The following is a 15,386-nucleotide window of genomic DNA, read 5'->3' as shown; positions in this document are numbered from 1 at the left end:
TAATGACCACTCTTTAAGAGGGTACCTTACAAAAAAAGGGAGGGAAAGGAAGAGGGTTGGTAGGGTAATAAATTTTGTGCATGGGATGCTAAAAGGAGTGGCCAAAAATGTACAAAAGGGAAAAAAATTCCAAGTGTGTTGACTCCTTCTAGGGAATGGGTGTAGTTATTTTAGAGGGGTTGCACAAAATCAAGAGGTCAAAGATTATCGAATTAAGCTGAAGTAGGGTTTAGTCAAAAATGGAGGGTGGAAATCCCATTACCTTGGGGGGGGGGGGGGGGGGGAGGAAGGTTTAGAGAGCAAAGTGCCGAGATTGGGCGCATTTGTCCAACATATCAAGGGTTTAGGTAAATGTACGAGGTTGGTGTTGGATTTAAGAAGCTTAGTGAGGGGTTTGATAATGGAATGGGACAAATTGAGATGACGTATTAGAGGTGAGAAAGGAATCTTGATGATGGTTGGAGCGGGTTTAGTTTTAGACACAGATTGGAGGAGAGAGGGTCTCACAAGTTATAGGAAAGGTATAGGAAGCAGGCTTTCAAAAGGGGAGAGGGATACCCCTTCGCTCTTAGTCTAGCAAAGAAAAGGTTACGAATGGAGATAAAGCGTGAAAGAGAGCTTTCTCTAATAACGTATCTCCGAAGCTCTGAGAGAATAAAAGCGATCTTTTGGTGCATAGGGTGCCAAGATTGCCAAGGGATGTAATTATAAGAATTAAGGCTTTTTTGATAGCATTGGGTATCTAAGAATCCATGAGCGCCAAAAGAGGGTCCCTTGAAGAAGTGAATATCCAGAATAAAAGCTTCTTGTGAGGATGTCGCAATGGAGATTTTGATATGTTCTTGGAGAGGGTGTCCATACTTTTGGAGGAGCTTGTTTAGGCTAGAGAGAGGACCGTCCCATATTCCAAAGGCATCATCCACAAATCTCTTGAAATAGAGAAGGGAAGGGGAAGAAAGGAGATTCAAGCCCTCTTCTAAAAAGCAAAGAAAAAGGCAAGCATAAACCACCGCAAAGTTTGACCCCATAGCGGTGCCCTTTATTTGGTGCCAAAACTGTCCATTGAAAGAGAGATAATGGTGGTTGAGGATAAGAGAGGCTAAGGACAATATAAAGTGGATCTTAGGGGAAGGGAAGAACCCTTGATGGAATGCTTAAGGGCAAAGAGGCCATCCTGTATGGGGATACTAGGATACAGAGACTCCACATCAAAGGTGAAGAGGATAATGTTGGGAGAAAAAGAAATAGAAGCTAGGTCTAAAATCAGAGAGTGAGAGTCCTTCAAGTGTTGTCTTTTGGACAAAAGAATGGGGTAAAGCTGTGCATGGAGCCATTTAGAGGCATTCTCCAAAATGTAGCCTTTGTACGAACAAATGGGGCGGCCAACAAGGATGGGTTTGTGGATTTTAGGTAAAAGAAAGAAGGGGCAAGGCCTTGGGTTTTCATGCAAGGAGGAGAGGATGAAAGCTCTTTCGTTGCCAGGAAGAAGAGGGTAATTGGTGACAATTGATGAAAGGAGGGAGAGTACAAAAGGTTAAGGGGGGTGTGGAGATTTTGGAGTAGGTGAAAGGGTCCATGAGATGACGCAGGGCTTCAGAACAATACCAAGACCTAGAGAGGACTACGGGACCTAAATTCTTATCTGCAGGTTTGATAATGATGCTACTATCCTTTCTTAATGATGAGATGGAGTTCATTAAAAGAGGTTTAGAGTGAAAAGGAGGAAGAGAGAAGAGAAGATTCTTAAAGAGAGAAGAGGTAAACTCAAAGGTTTGGCTAAGAGAAGTGGAGGGAGAGGGAGGATTCCAAAGAGGATTAGAGATAGAGAAAGGGGAGGGCGGAAGAGAGGGTTTATTTTTAAAGAACATTTTGAGTTGTAAACCTCTTTCTAAATTGGAGTAAGCTTGAAGAAAAGAGGAGAGGGGGGGAGGGGGAGAGGGAGGAATGTAATTGAGACCCAGGCCTACAAGCCTTCCTTCGGAGTGGGAGAGAGGACGATTGGAGAGATTATGGTAGGAGAGGTTGGTAACCCTGTGTTCAAGTGAAAACGTAGTAATTTTGCTAAGAGACAAAATCTTAAAAAGGTGGGGGTTAGTGAGGGGAGCCAAAATTTACAACGCTTCCTACCCGAGTAGGGGGAGTGGGAAAGGAGAGGAAATATACACGGAGGAGGGGTCCAAATATGGAGAAAGAGAGGGGCTTGAGAGAAGATCAAATGGACCCAAGTGGTAGGGTGCTCCTTCCCTACTGCACTATCCTCCATTGCAAGTTTTTTGAAGTTCTAGGCAAACTGTGCTTAGGGTGGAGTGGCTTGGATTGTGGTGTGAGAGAGTTGAGGGGATAATTGGGGGTTTTGAGTAGAGAGGGTAGGGGCACGGTGTTGGATGAGGATGAAGATGGAAAGGAGTTCTTTGGAGTGTTTAAAATGGGAGGATTGTAAGAGGGAGAAGTAGAGCACGGGTGGCCTAAAGGAGGCGAGGTCTTAGGCTTTTTCAAAGGTTGATGGGCAAAGCTCTCATGGGGGGTTTCAATCAAAGAGGAGGGCTTCTTGAAGTTTTGGCGAGTCAATGGCCGGTGGCCGAATTCAAAAGCGGACTTGTCTTCTCAAGGGCGGCCACACATGGGCGGATTGGAGGGTCCGATTTGGACTTATTCACACAAGGGCGGCTACACATGGCTGCCTCTCATAAGAGAGGGCAGCCCTTTTGGCCTAAAAATAAGGCCATTTCTACACACATTTCATAGTGTGAAGTTGATACAACAAGGTGAGTGTGAGGTGGTGAGAGTGAAGCAAGGCGGGAGCTCCATTAATGGTATAATCCCTTTGTAAACTACTTCTTGTTTTGAAGTACTAAAGCCATTGAGTGGATGCTTTCCTGTGGACGTAGCCCACATTGGGTGAACCACGTATATCGTGTGTACTCTCTCTCTCTCTCTCTCTCTCTCTCTACTCTATAATCTCGTGTATGTAAATTTGTCTCTCTCCATTAAGTAATCTACTAAATTATCTATTTAGCTACGTCGTATTTCCTAACACATTGGCATGTAATAGATGTGCAAGCTCATGCATTGATTGATGCTGCCAGAGCTGTTTTGCCTAAGGTTGAGCAAGCTCGTTGTGATATAAAAGATGCGCATGCTCATGCATTGATTGCGTTGTCTGTGAAGCGCACTATTACTCCTCACATTCATTTAGCGAAATCTGCAAAACAAGCTTGGGATATTCTAACTGGTCTTTATGCAACTTGTAATGAGGCAAAAATTGCATTGCTGTGTAAAGAGCTCGAGTCAAAGACTATGCATGAGGAAGATGATATGGACACTGTCCTTGATGGTGTCAAGGATATCAATGAGCAATTTATTTCTGCAGACAAAGTCAATTCTGACAGTTTCCTTGTGCAAATTGTTCTTGATGCTTTGCCAGATTCTTACCAAACTTTTGCTAGCACTTGGAGACTTATGACCCAAGAAATGGACACCCTCCATTCAATTGGTTATAGTGCCAAAAGCAAAGGCTACAAGTTGTATCATCCACAAACAAAGCGTATCTTGGTGCTCACAGGATGTTGTGCTTGTGGAAGATTCTGTTCAGCCCTTGCTGTCATGTACTAGAGACATAAATGCAATCTCACACGACATTTATGACACTTTGTTGCCTCTTTTCAGTGGTGGAAGCTTGAATGTAAATTCCAATGAGGCAAATGTACAGCCTATGGGGGTTTTTGAAAATGTTACAGATCAGCCTATTACTAATGTGGATGTACATGATGTACTTGATGAGGAAAGGGCTGAGAATGAGCATGCTAGAGGTATGCCTAAATGGTTGGTGCATACTTTGTGTGATAGTAAATTGGATGCACCTTTGTCTAGTTGTACTCGTTCAAGTTCTTGCTATGCATCTTATGCATCATATTGTTATGCTTTGGTTGTGTCTAGCTTATGTGATGTTGAGGAACCTTTGTCTTTTGATGAAGCACAAAATTCAAAAAACTGGATGACTGCCATGCAATCAAAATATGATGCACTTAGAGAAAATGACACGACGACTTTATGTGATTTGCCTCCTGGGAAAAAGGCAGTGGGTTTACAAGTTGAAATGCAAGCCGGATGGTGAGATTGATCGCTTTAAGGCTCAACTTGTTGCAAAGGGTTACGCACAACAAAAAGGCATAGATTAAAAAGAGACTTTTGCTCCCACTTGTCATAGATTTGTATGACTACTATGCGTTTTCTATGTGCATTGGCAACTCATTTTGTTTGGGATGTACATCAGTCAGACATTGTTACTGCTTTCTTGAATGGTGAAATATTTGAGGAAGTTTATGTAACACAGCCTCGCGGTTTTGTCAAGAAAGGAAAGAGGATAAAGTGTGTAGATGTAAGAAATCTTTGTATGGGTTGAAGCAATATACTCTTGCTTGGCATGAGAAAGCTAATACTCATTTGGTCAAACGAGGATTTTGTAACATTCCAACAGAAAGCACATTGTATGTAAAGTGTGAGGGTGATGTATTTCTCATTGTGGTTCTCTATGTGGATGATTTGTTGATCACTAGACCAAATGAGAGACATATTGCTGAATTTAAGGCTGATTTAAATGCTACTTTAAAGATGAAAGATTTGGAGCTGTTGCATCATTACTTTGGCATACAGTTTAAGCAATGTGATGGTGGTATTGCCTTGTGTCAAACAAGTTACATAGACACATTGCTATGTAAGTTTGCACTTGAGGATTGCAAACCTATTTCCCCTCTCATGGAAATAAGATTTAAATTGATTCTTCATGATGTTGGTGATCTTGTCAATGTCACTCTTTACCAAACTATTGTTGGTTTCCCTATTTATGTATGCAACACGAGGCTGGATATTCAGTTTGCAGTCTTACAGGTTAGCAGATTTATGCATATCCTAGGATCTAAGCATTGGCAAGCGCTCAAGAGGATTTTTTTCTACTTGAGTGGCACTTTACATCTTGGCTTATTTTATCCCAAGGGGGAATCATTGCCACCAGATTTACTTGCTTTTTCGGACTCAGATTGGGCTGGTTGTTTTGACACGCGAGTGTCCACAAGTGGTTTTTGTTTCATCCTTGGCAGTTCATGTATATCATGGTTGAGAAAGAAGCAACCTACTATGGCAACTTCTAGTTGTGAGGCTAAGTACAAGGTAGTGTTCACAACTACGATTGAGTGTGTATGGCTCAAATGCCTTATGGCTGATTTGGGTGTTGGACAGGACACTGCCAACACTATCTACACTAGCAACGAGAGTGCATTGGCAGTTGCGAGGAACCCAGTTTTTCATGCTTGCACAAAGCACATTGAGGTGCATTACCACTATGTCAGGGAGAGGCTCTCAGCAGGAGAGATCAACTTGGCTTTTGTGCCAACACAGGACAACCTTGCATACCTTTTCACAAAGGCATTGTCTTGTGAGAAGTTCAAAGATTTTCGCAAAGCTTTGGGCTTACTCCCCTTTGTGGATTGATCATGTTCTCACAGGGCATGTCACTTCCCTCTACTCTAGGTGCTAGCTCTCGTTCACCGCATCACTCCCATGGGGGATTTGTTACCATATACATGTGGTAGTGATGTGTGTGAACACACTTAGGATCGTTGGGGCATTTTTTCCCTCACTAGGAGTTATGCTCGCCTGTTCTCTGCAGCCTGCGAGGCCGCATAGTGGGGAGGTTGAAGGCGGTCCTGCGACGGGGGGCTTTCAAGCCTTGGTGGAGAGGGTTGGGGCACAATAGCGAGGCTTGGAAGCATGACTCCTCTGGGGTGAGAATTTGGGAAAGTCCTCCTAAGTTTTTGCTTCTTTCCCTTGCTGCCACCCTATGATTCCCTTCTTTTTGGACTCTGGGAGCGGTCGCCCCTCCCACCTCCTCCCCGGAGGAGAATGGATGGTTGATATGTTTGGTGCTCCCCTCGCGAGTTTCTCTAGAGTGTGGCAGGCGAAGGATGGCTCTATGGTAGTGGGCAGGACTCCATAGCTGGGGCATGGCTCCTCTTTGTTAGCCTACTCGGTCTTTGGAAGTGGTGGTTCTCTCGATGGCGGTTTCACCCTGGAGGCTCATGTTCCCTGTGATGTGCCCTTTGGGGCTTGGATCTAGGTTGTGGAAGGCTCATTTTGCTCCCGACATCATCTCAATTTTGGCCTTATCTAGTCAGCTTTATGTGAAGACTCTCGAAGGGCATGTGGTGGTCGGTGGCAGTGGCACTGTCATGGTGGATCCCTGCGAGGCATCCTCTAGTGATAAGGACATTGGGCCCTGCCCTCTTGGCATGCTATGGTATGTGTTTCCTGATATCGGTCTTCTATGGTCGTGGTTGGACTCCCCCTGTTCGGGCTAGTTATAAAGACTCAAGACGATAATTGCCAAAATTGGCACCACGTGAGTGTACCAGGAAATATCACAAACTTTGTATATAAAGCAGGAAAGATAGATCAAAACTTGTTGAAAGTAGTTTTCATGCACATAAACAAGCACCAAATCAACCAAGTAGCTTAAGAAATTCTAATCTCCCATAAACAAAAACTGCCTTTGTCACACATGAGAGGCATCACAATCATGATAGTCAAAGACTGTCAAAAGAGTGCACAAATCTACCATGAACTGATCAATGCAAAAAAAAAAATCATCAAGAATGCCATAAAGAAAACTCATTAAAATCGATGCTCACAATCAAACATTCAATATCATAAGCTAGCAAGATAACCATAATTTTATGTTGGCAAAGTATGAGAGCTCAAAGAGGAGCATAAATAGTGCCCAAATCAAACCAAAGGTCTCTAGGAGTATGCATAAATGTGGATCACAAGACCATAAGCATCTATTATAAATTGCCCTCAAGAGAGCAGCGCTTCAAATCAACATCAAACTTTCCATAAAATAGCCATAAATTGGCCATAAAGTCCATATCTGCACAAGTGAAATGACTCTCTTAGCTATGTGAAACGGTGGCACGCACAAGACCATCAACTCACATAAATTGACTAAGATTTGCATCTAATATGCAATTTCATCGACAAGTTCCAGTTCAAAAAACACAAGGGTATACATATTTACGAGAGCATCAACTGCAACACTGAGTTTTTTGGATAAGACCATCTCAAATCCCAACACCACAATGAGTACATATGAGGGAATAGCATCTTAATGCTCCCTTCAATCTTCACAATGTTGCTTATTTATATTTATGTAGAATTCTTTGCTTGGAGTCCCAGTGCTTGCACTATGCAAATTTTCAACAGTGCTTCCTTTTGAAGCTAGCAATTGGCCAATCCTTGTTGACCCCAGCATAGTCCATACATTTTCTCAATATTGAACTTCAGAACTCATGTTGATACATCCTAGCCTATAAGTTTCTCAGAACCCCTCTGAACAAAGCTTCCACAAGCTCCTAGATATCGCAACCTCGAGGCTAAGCTCAGAGCTCACAATCTCTTTGTACACATTCGCAAAGACCAAGCTCACAAAAGGTCTGATACCACTTGAAGGATGGTTGCATGCACGTAGAGTGAGAGGGAGAGAGAACACAGTGTGGGGTGGAGATTATGTAGCAAAAAATGTGCAACTCCTAATTTTCTATCGCATTGAGATAAGAGAAAAATAATTAGTACTATGGGCTAGTGGGTGGCGCGACATGATTGTCGTGTCATGAAGCAAGAAGTGCAAGGAAGAGAGAGAATCAGACAGAAAACCATTAAGGGTTTTTAAGCCCGACTTCAAGTTTAAAGTGTAAAGCCATTGAGTGGCTGCTTTCCCATGAATTAGCCCACACTTGGGCAAACTATGTATATCTTGTGTGTGCTAGGTGTGCTGGTAGGTTGTGGGTAAATGTCTAGCTAGAGTGGTCTTTACTCCAATAACCTCCCACTTAAGGCCAATGTGGCCCTAAAAGTGACCAAAACAAAGCAATATGTACAAAAACTATACAAAAGTGAAGCATGGCATTGGCTTCACTCCACACCCATCAAGTCTATACAATGCACAAACCGCTCCAAAGTAAGCTCTTCGTAAGAGAATTTTCATGGTTGTCATCGATGTGAACCTTGACAAGCTCTATCTACTTATCTGCCAATACTTCCCAATTGAAGTGATATCTTGCATCAATGAGTTTTGTTTTGGAATGAAACTCATGATTTCTTGCTAAGGCAATGACACTTCATTTATGAAAAAGAGCTATTAGCTATCCTACATGCCCTAGAAACATGGAAGTATTATCTCTTGGGGACTCCATTTATTTTACATACGGATCATAAAAGCCTCAAATACTTCATGACCCAAACCAAGATTTTTGACAAACAAATGAGGTGGACAAATTTTCTTTCGCAATTCAATTCTCATATTGCTCACATTGCAGGCAAGCACAACCAAGTCGCCATACACTTTCACAATGGTCAAAGGTAAATGTTGTGACAATAGCAACTCACAATGATCTATCCTCTATGATAGATGAGTATGATATTGATCCAAATTTTACAGATGTGCTTTCTTCCCTTGCATAAGGGAAGAAAGCAGAACCATTTACCTTGCAAGATGGTTATCTTCTCTACGGCAATAGGTTATGCGTCACTCACTCACTTCATGAGAAAGAAATTTATGAATCCCATGCTCCTCCTTATGCGGGGCATAGAGGGATTCAATCTACTCTATGAGGAGTAGAAAACATACTTCTTTATCTCTCAGCAAAAATAGAAGGCTGCTACTAATAAGCACATAAGAGTCTTGACCTTCAAGAAAGATGATTGGGTCTTGCTAAAGTTTCCCAAAGCTCGTCTAAGGCATACCTAGGGCAAGAATCCTACGGGACACCAACAATATTACGCTAAACTAGCAAAATGATATCATGGTCCCTTTCAAATCCTTAAGCCAATCAATGAGATGGCTTATCAATTGAAGCTGCCCAACCCATTGGCTCATACACAATGCCTTCCATGTGAGCTTACTTAAGCCTTACAAAGGAGAGCCAACTCAAGAAGCCATCATTGAAGATCCTCCAGAATTTGAAGGTCAAGAAGAGGTACTCCAACCTCAGTCCATCCTACGACATGAAGACAAGCTAGGTCTAGGGAGATGGTAAGATTATTGGATGATATCTTGTCAAATTCAAGAATTATCCTTTTGAAGATGGTAGATGGATGCAAGGAATCCAACGTAAGGATAGTATGCACCTTGTTAAGGCTTACAATGACTCACTTGAGTAAGCACATGTAAATGTATATAATGTACAAAGTTTTTGTCTTATATGACTCCATTTCTTTTATTGTGCACAGATTTTAAAGTATGCATGCTTATGATCATATTTGTGGCAACTATGTCTCCCAAGCACCAAGTAGAACTTGTTAATCTACTTCGGAGTATTGATATGGACTATATAGTAGACACGCTTGCAACAGCTAAGTGTCCCAAGCACCAATTGGACTAGTCATCCATTTTGGAAAGATGTTGTCGGGTAAAAAGGAATCCTCTAGCCACTAGGAAACCATGGACTAATGACTGCTTTATCTTTTCTACCTACCTCAATGAAGTTCATTTGCACAACGTGAAGACTCCTTCTCAAGACTAAGAGAAGTGGAGAAGCCAACACCAACAATACTTGACCATGGAATGCAAATCCAAGCAAGTGTCAAGCTTACAAGCATGCTTATCTTCTTCTCCATCTCCATTACTATGCTATGCTATACTTTATGAGTGAACTAATGTGAGAAGAATACTTCTTCCTTGTAAGATTACTTCTCCCTCTTCTTCTCTTTCCTCACTCCCCACTAGCTCTCTCCACCTTTAAAGGTGTTTGAGGTCTTGGGATTGAGGCCCTACCAAGTGTAATTTTGGTGCTTGAATCTTTGCATCTTCATGGTATCAATTGGATTTTGAAGAGCACAAAGATTGTATTGTAAACAAGTCTCTCTCAAGTTATAATACAAAGTTCCTGTGGAAGGGGGAACAGCTCCAAGTAAATCCGGTCCTCAACTGTTGTCGGTCTTAGTCTCTCGCTTTCAAGTTATTTTGCATGCCAAGCTAACTAGTTATGTTGTTTCTTGTTAGAGACTCCAACCAAGGACTTCCTTTTTGCTCATGAGGAATTTCCTTAATGAAACACTCTCTCTTGTTGATATAATTTCGGTATGGTTGAAGAAACTAGCTTAATTTTGTCACAGCCAGCATGCAAGGAGGGTTTCTAATCCCACTCTCGATTTGTAGGCACTTCTAAGTTGTTGGCATGGAGGAAGGGGCATCTGTAAATCAAGGGCTCAGTATTGATGTGCGCTCACTATTGCTGTGCATTGGCTCGAGGCATCATATGCCCGCAAAGCAAGGTTTGGTTGCAACTCGAGGTAGGTGCAAAGTGGGTGTGCATTGCCCAAGGCGAGCCCCAAGAGAAGTTGCCATGTGGATTGACAAGGATGTTGGGCTGGCAGTGCCATGGTGGAGTTAGATATAGTATAGATGCTTTGTCATCTTCTTGCAAATATCTTTCCGAATGTGTTTGCAACTGGCAACTACATTCTTACGACACTCGAACAGCTCCTGAGGATCGTAGTGTTAGTTAAGCAGATGCACAGCTGCTCGCAAGGGTCCCTTCCCTTACTGTTTACAAGCAATACAACAGAGAGAGAGAGAGAGAGAGAGAGAGAGAGAGAGAGAGAAATTTCTGCTCTTGGGTACATTTATAATGCCTCACAGACAGCCCCTTATGACATCGGGTGTTTTCTTGCATTTCAGACCGCCTTCAAGGCCCAATATATCAGAGATAAAACAGCAGACAATTCAGGAGAGTGGATAAAAGCAAGAGAGCCAGGGCAGGGACCTCTAACACTACAGGAGAGAGGCTCGTTGATCGCTAGTAAAGAAATTCATCGGATCACAAAGGATGCTAGCGATAAGGGTATTTTTTCCCTCATTCAATCACTTCAAATTTGTGCCAGAAGAAAGAAGGATTTGCAAGGAGGTAGCAAATTACACACCGACGTTGTTCAGAAAGGGTCTCTTGAGAATAATGTCTTCGTTGCAACAACCTTGATTCACATGTACGCAAAATGCGGCGCTCTTGAAAAAGCACAGGAAGCTTTCGACAAGCTGACTGCTCCGCACGTGGCCTCTTGGAATGCTCTCATTGCAGGTTAGCCCAAAATGGACTTGGCAACAAGATCTGAAGTGTTTTTGAGCAGATGCAATTTGAGGGCTATAGCCCGGATGCAGTCACCTTGGTTGTGCTTTGAAAGCCTGTGGCAGCATTAGATCTTTAGATAAGGGCCAAGATATCCACCTTTTGGTTATTAAAGAACATGTTTTAGAAGAGCATATAGTTGTTAAAAGCGCACTGATTGATATGTATGCAAAATGCGGCGGTGACATAAAAAAGGCGCGAACAAATTTTCGAATACGCCGATTCATAGTGAAGTCATGTGGAATGTACTAATTACTGGATATTCTCAACTTGGACTTGGTGCAGAAGCATTAGATTGTTACAAACAAATGCAATGGAAGGGTTTTTCCCGGATGCAATCACCTATGCTAGCATCTTGAAAGCCTGTGGGAGTTTAGGTGCACTTGATGAGGGCAGAGCAATACATGCACAAGTCATGAGAGATTGTTTTCTTGAAGATGATCTTGTACTAGGGAATGCCATTGTGGATATGTATGCAAAATGCGGTGCACTTCTGAAAGCAAAAGAAGTCTTCCTTGAGCTTCCTATTCGCGACAATATTTCAAGGACATCCTTAATTACGGGATATGGGGTGCATGGTCTCAGTGAAGATGCATTGAATTTCTTTAACCTTATGCAGAAAGAGGGCTTCTCTCCAAACGCATTTACATTTGCTTGCATATTGAAGGCATGCGGCACCACTGGTTCTCTTGGTAGAGGACAAGAAATACATTCACAGATTGTAAAAGAGTGTGCTCTTGAGAACATTTTGAGGTTGGAACTGCATTGCTAGACATGTATGTGAAGTGTGGCATGCTTCAAGAAGCACAAGTGGGTTTGACAATTTGCTGTCCGGGATGTTGTTGCATGGAGTGCACTCATGGCAGGGTATTCCAAAATGGAGAGGACGAAACTGTGCTCTGCTTATTCGACCATATGTTAGGAGGCGTAGAGCCAAATCTTGCCACCTTCACTATCCTTTTGAATACATGCAATCATAGGGGTCTCTTGGAAAAGGGCCAAACATTCTTTCACTTGATGAGCAACAGTATGGCATGACTCCAACTCTACATCATCTCACTTGTATGGTGGATCTTCTCGGTCGTGCAGGCGACTTGGACAAGGCCGCTGAGCTTATTCAGAAATTGGCACAAATTCCAGACTTTCAAATGTGGCTTACGTTGCTGCATGCATGTCGCAAATGGAAAAATGTAGAGTTTGGAAGAGATGGGCTTTTGATCATGCTGTGCAAGTTGATGCAACAGATTCTGCTGCTTATGCTTGCATGGTTAATATTTATGCAGATGCTGGCAGGCATGAGGATGCGCACTTAATTCAAGCTATGAGAGAGGAAACGAAGGCATAGCAATGGAAATTTCCATGTAAGCAAAGTTGCATTAGTATGTGAGTTCCTGCATTGATGACTGAAAGTACTGACATTGGCATGTACAAGTTGTATGAACAATACTTGTGCAGAGGTTGATAGACAGAGGGTGGAGTGCAAAAATATGGTGTAGCTATGGTAAGTCAAGGGTAGCATTATCTGTATATATTCAAATAGAAGCATTTGGAGCTTGAGTTGTTTCGCCGATCAACTTGCAGAAAGTTTGCTATCCAAATCACACCAGTGTGTGGCTTTTGTTATGCTTGCGTAACATCACGCTCAAATTAAGAGCTCTCTCACATCCAGTGTTGATGATTGTTCTAGTAGGGACACTTGAAGAGTTCCAGACTTTACACACGGTTTTGTAGGTCAGCAGCAGGTGACTTCCGGTAGCTATCCACTGTGGCAGGCGAACATAATGTTTTTGTGAGATGTTAATACATAACAAGATCACAAAAAAAAGATACATGACATTACTTTTTTCATCAAGTTCTAAAGCATCTTACTCCAATACTTGAGTTGTGTTTTGGTGTTAAAGAGAAACGTGGTCAGTGACAAGTTGTGCCTCATGATACTTTCTTGTCGTAGAGGCAGCATAGAGCTCTTAATGCAAAAGGTGCAGGTGGATCATCAAGGCTGCTTCTCGATCTGGAGGATTACTGCACGCAGCAAATCTGGGGATTAATGATCACAAAAGGGGGTGATGTTTTGTTATCATAAACGCTGTGATGCAGACATAGTATTTAAGTGGACATTACAAGGAGCACATTGTCAAATGCCCACCCTTAGTAGAAGAGTTGTTAACTATGGCACATACACAACTGAGCCATTTACAATGAAAGTGGAAGATCCAAGAGGTCTCTTTGGATTGGATCCAAACCAAAAGGTAAAGGTGCAAGAATATTCTATAAAGAGCATAAACTTTCTCATGGCTGAGAAGTACACAGAAGAAGGCTCTGTTCAAAGCTAGCTAGATTAGTATACCATTTAAGTATACTGATGTATGATATATGATGATTGTGCTACTCTTTAGGAAGGAGATGATACATGAATGTCGTAGCCATAGCTTTAATCAACACTCTTGATAGACAGCACAAGCAAATCATGACTTTTTTAACATGTAGATTCATAGCCTCAATCGTCTTAGTCTATTTGACATGTAAAATGTATGGGCCACAAATTTTTCAAAGCCCAAACAAGTGAGGAATTGACCAAGGAACCCATTCATCTGATTAGAACCACATATTAAAAGAATCTCACTTCTGTTGATGCAAGCCTAGGAGCATTAGATCTTGATGGAGTTGTGACAATTTGGACTATCTTAACTATGTTCTAGCTTCAAATGGATTGGAAGATCCATGTTGATGGTTACTCGTAATGACTTCAGACAATTGATGCTTCTTGAAGTTGTCTCAACCGAGAGCTTCAAGAAGCATACATGAGAGGGTTATTGTTTTGGATGCATAATCAAAGGATGACTCGTGGGGTTCACCATTCAGTACCCCTCTATATAACGTGTGTTCTGGGGTATTAAAAAAACTTCTATTTTAACATGTATGAATGAATAAAATGATATTTTATTTTAGGGAATTTTTTTAAAACTGAATATAAAAACTTTTTATTTTAATGTATCTCTGTTAAATTGCCTAAAATTTTTGTATTTTAAAACCCCTCCTTTCGAACTCACGTTAGACATTAACATGATTACATAGTGCACCCTCGAGGGATGACTGGAGCATTGGATATGGAATATCTCTAGGGCCATCTTGGAATAGGTATTCCTAGTGCATCCTTCCAACAAAATGACTAGAGCACTGTGAAAGGGAATATCGGTTGGGCAACTTGAGATCAGGATCTTCGATACGTCACATGACATCAAAAGAAACATGATTGTTGTTGTCGACTTCTTCTTGTCCTTTCTTCCTGTGCTACATGAACCAACACCTCGAACTCTGAACTACTACCTGGACTACCTTTGTTGCACTTGGAAGGAGGACGATCCTTCTTCCGAGTGCTTCAAGAAGCCTTGGATATGAAGCAATCTTGGCTAGGTGTCCTTCTCTGCTAGGTCGTCGCCTACATTCTAAATATGCTTTATTAGATGTAACTTCTAATGCTCCTCCCCTTGATGGTTGAGCTCTCCTTTGCCTCTTGTCTTCGATTGTAGGGAATCAATGACATCTTGCACTTTAGGTATTTTCCTCAATGATAGTGACAATGTGGTCATAACTAGATGGCAAAGCACCCAATAGGAAAACAATCTTGTCCTATTCAAGCACATTCTCAGTTACATAAGTGAGTTGTATGAAATCATCACAATTTAACCTATCAATTCCTCTTTTCTACCATAATGTGCTATAGAGGGGCCTTAATCAAGGAGATCCCTCTTTTCTACCATAGTGTGTTATAGAGGGGTCTTAATAAAGGAGACTTTCTTTGATCATTGTCTAGCCTCTTCACAAAAGTGTGTTCTCTCCATAAAGAAATGTAGAAACATACATGTTTGAATGTAGAAAAATACATGTTTGAATGTTATGCTTGAGAATGCAAAGATTTTCAGTTTTTTTTTCCAATGGAGAGAGAGAGAGAGAGAGAGAGAGAGAGAGAGAGAGAGAGAGATGAGTACAACTTTTTCCTTTCATAGGTTGTTGATGAGGACTTGGAAGACTTTTTGAAGCTTTTGATTCCTTGAAATTGGAGCTTTGAATGCTTTCTTCAAAGACTTTGCTATCCAATGTAGCCATTTGTGAGAATGTTCTCTTTGATAGAGATGGCACCTTGAGCTTGAGGCAACTTGCTTCCTGTATCAACTGCTTATGTTTGGGTCCATGGGAATTGCAAGCTTTCAA

The 15,386-nt window shown here is 41.8% G+C and overlaps 1 pseudogene; it reads left to right on the top strand.

Moving 5' to 3' along the window:
- Positions 1-10,929: 10,929 nt before the first annotated feature.
- Positions 10,930-12,976, top strand: LOC147417286 (pentatricopeptide repeat-containing protein At2g13600 pseudogene; annotated as a pseudogene).
- The last annotated feature ends 2,410 nt before the right edge of the window (positions 12,977-15,386 follow it).

This window comes from Adiantum capillus-veneris, unplaced genomic scaffold (assembly GCF_014529385.1).
Source record: "Adiantum capillus-veneris isolate H3 unplaced genomic scaffold, ASM1452938v2 Hic_scaffold_287, whole genome shotgun sequence".
Taxonomy (NCBI): domain Eukaryota; kingdom Viridiplantae; phylum Streptophyta; class Polypodiopsida; order Polypodiales; family Pteridaceae; genus Adiantum; species Adiantum capillus-veneris.
Note: the sequence above shows the minus strand (reverse complement) of the source record. Positions and strands in the feature narration are given on the sequence as shown.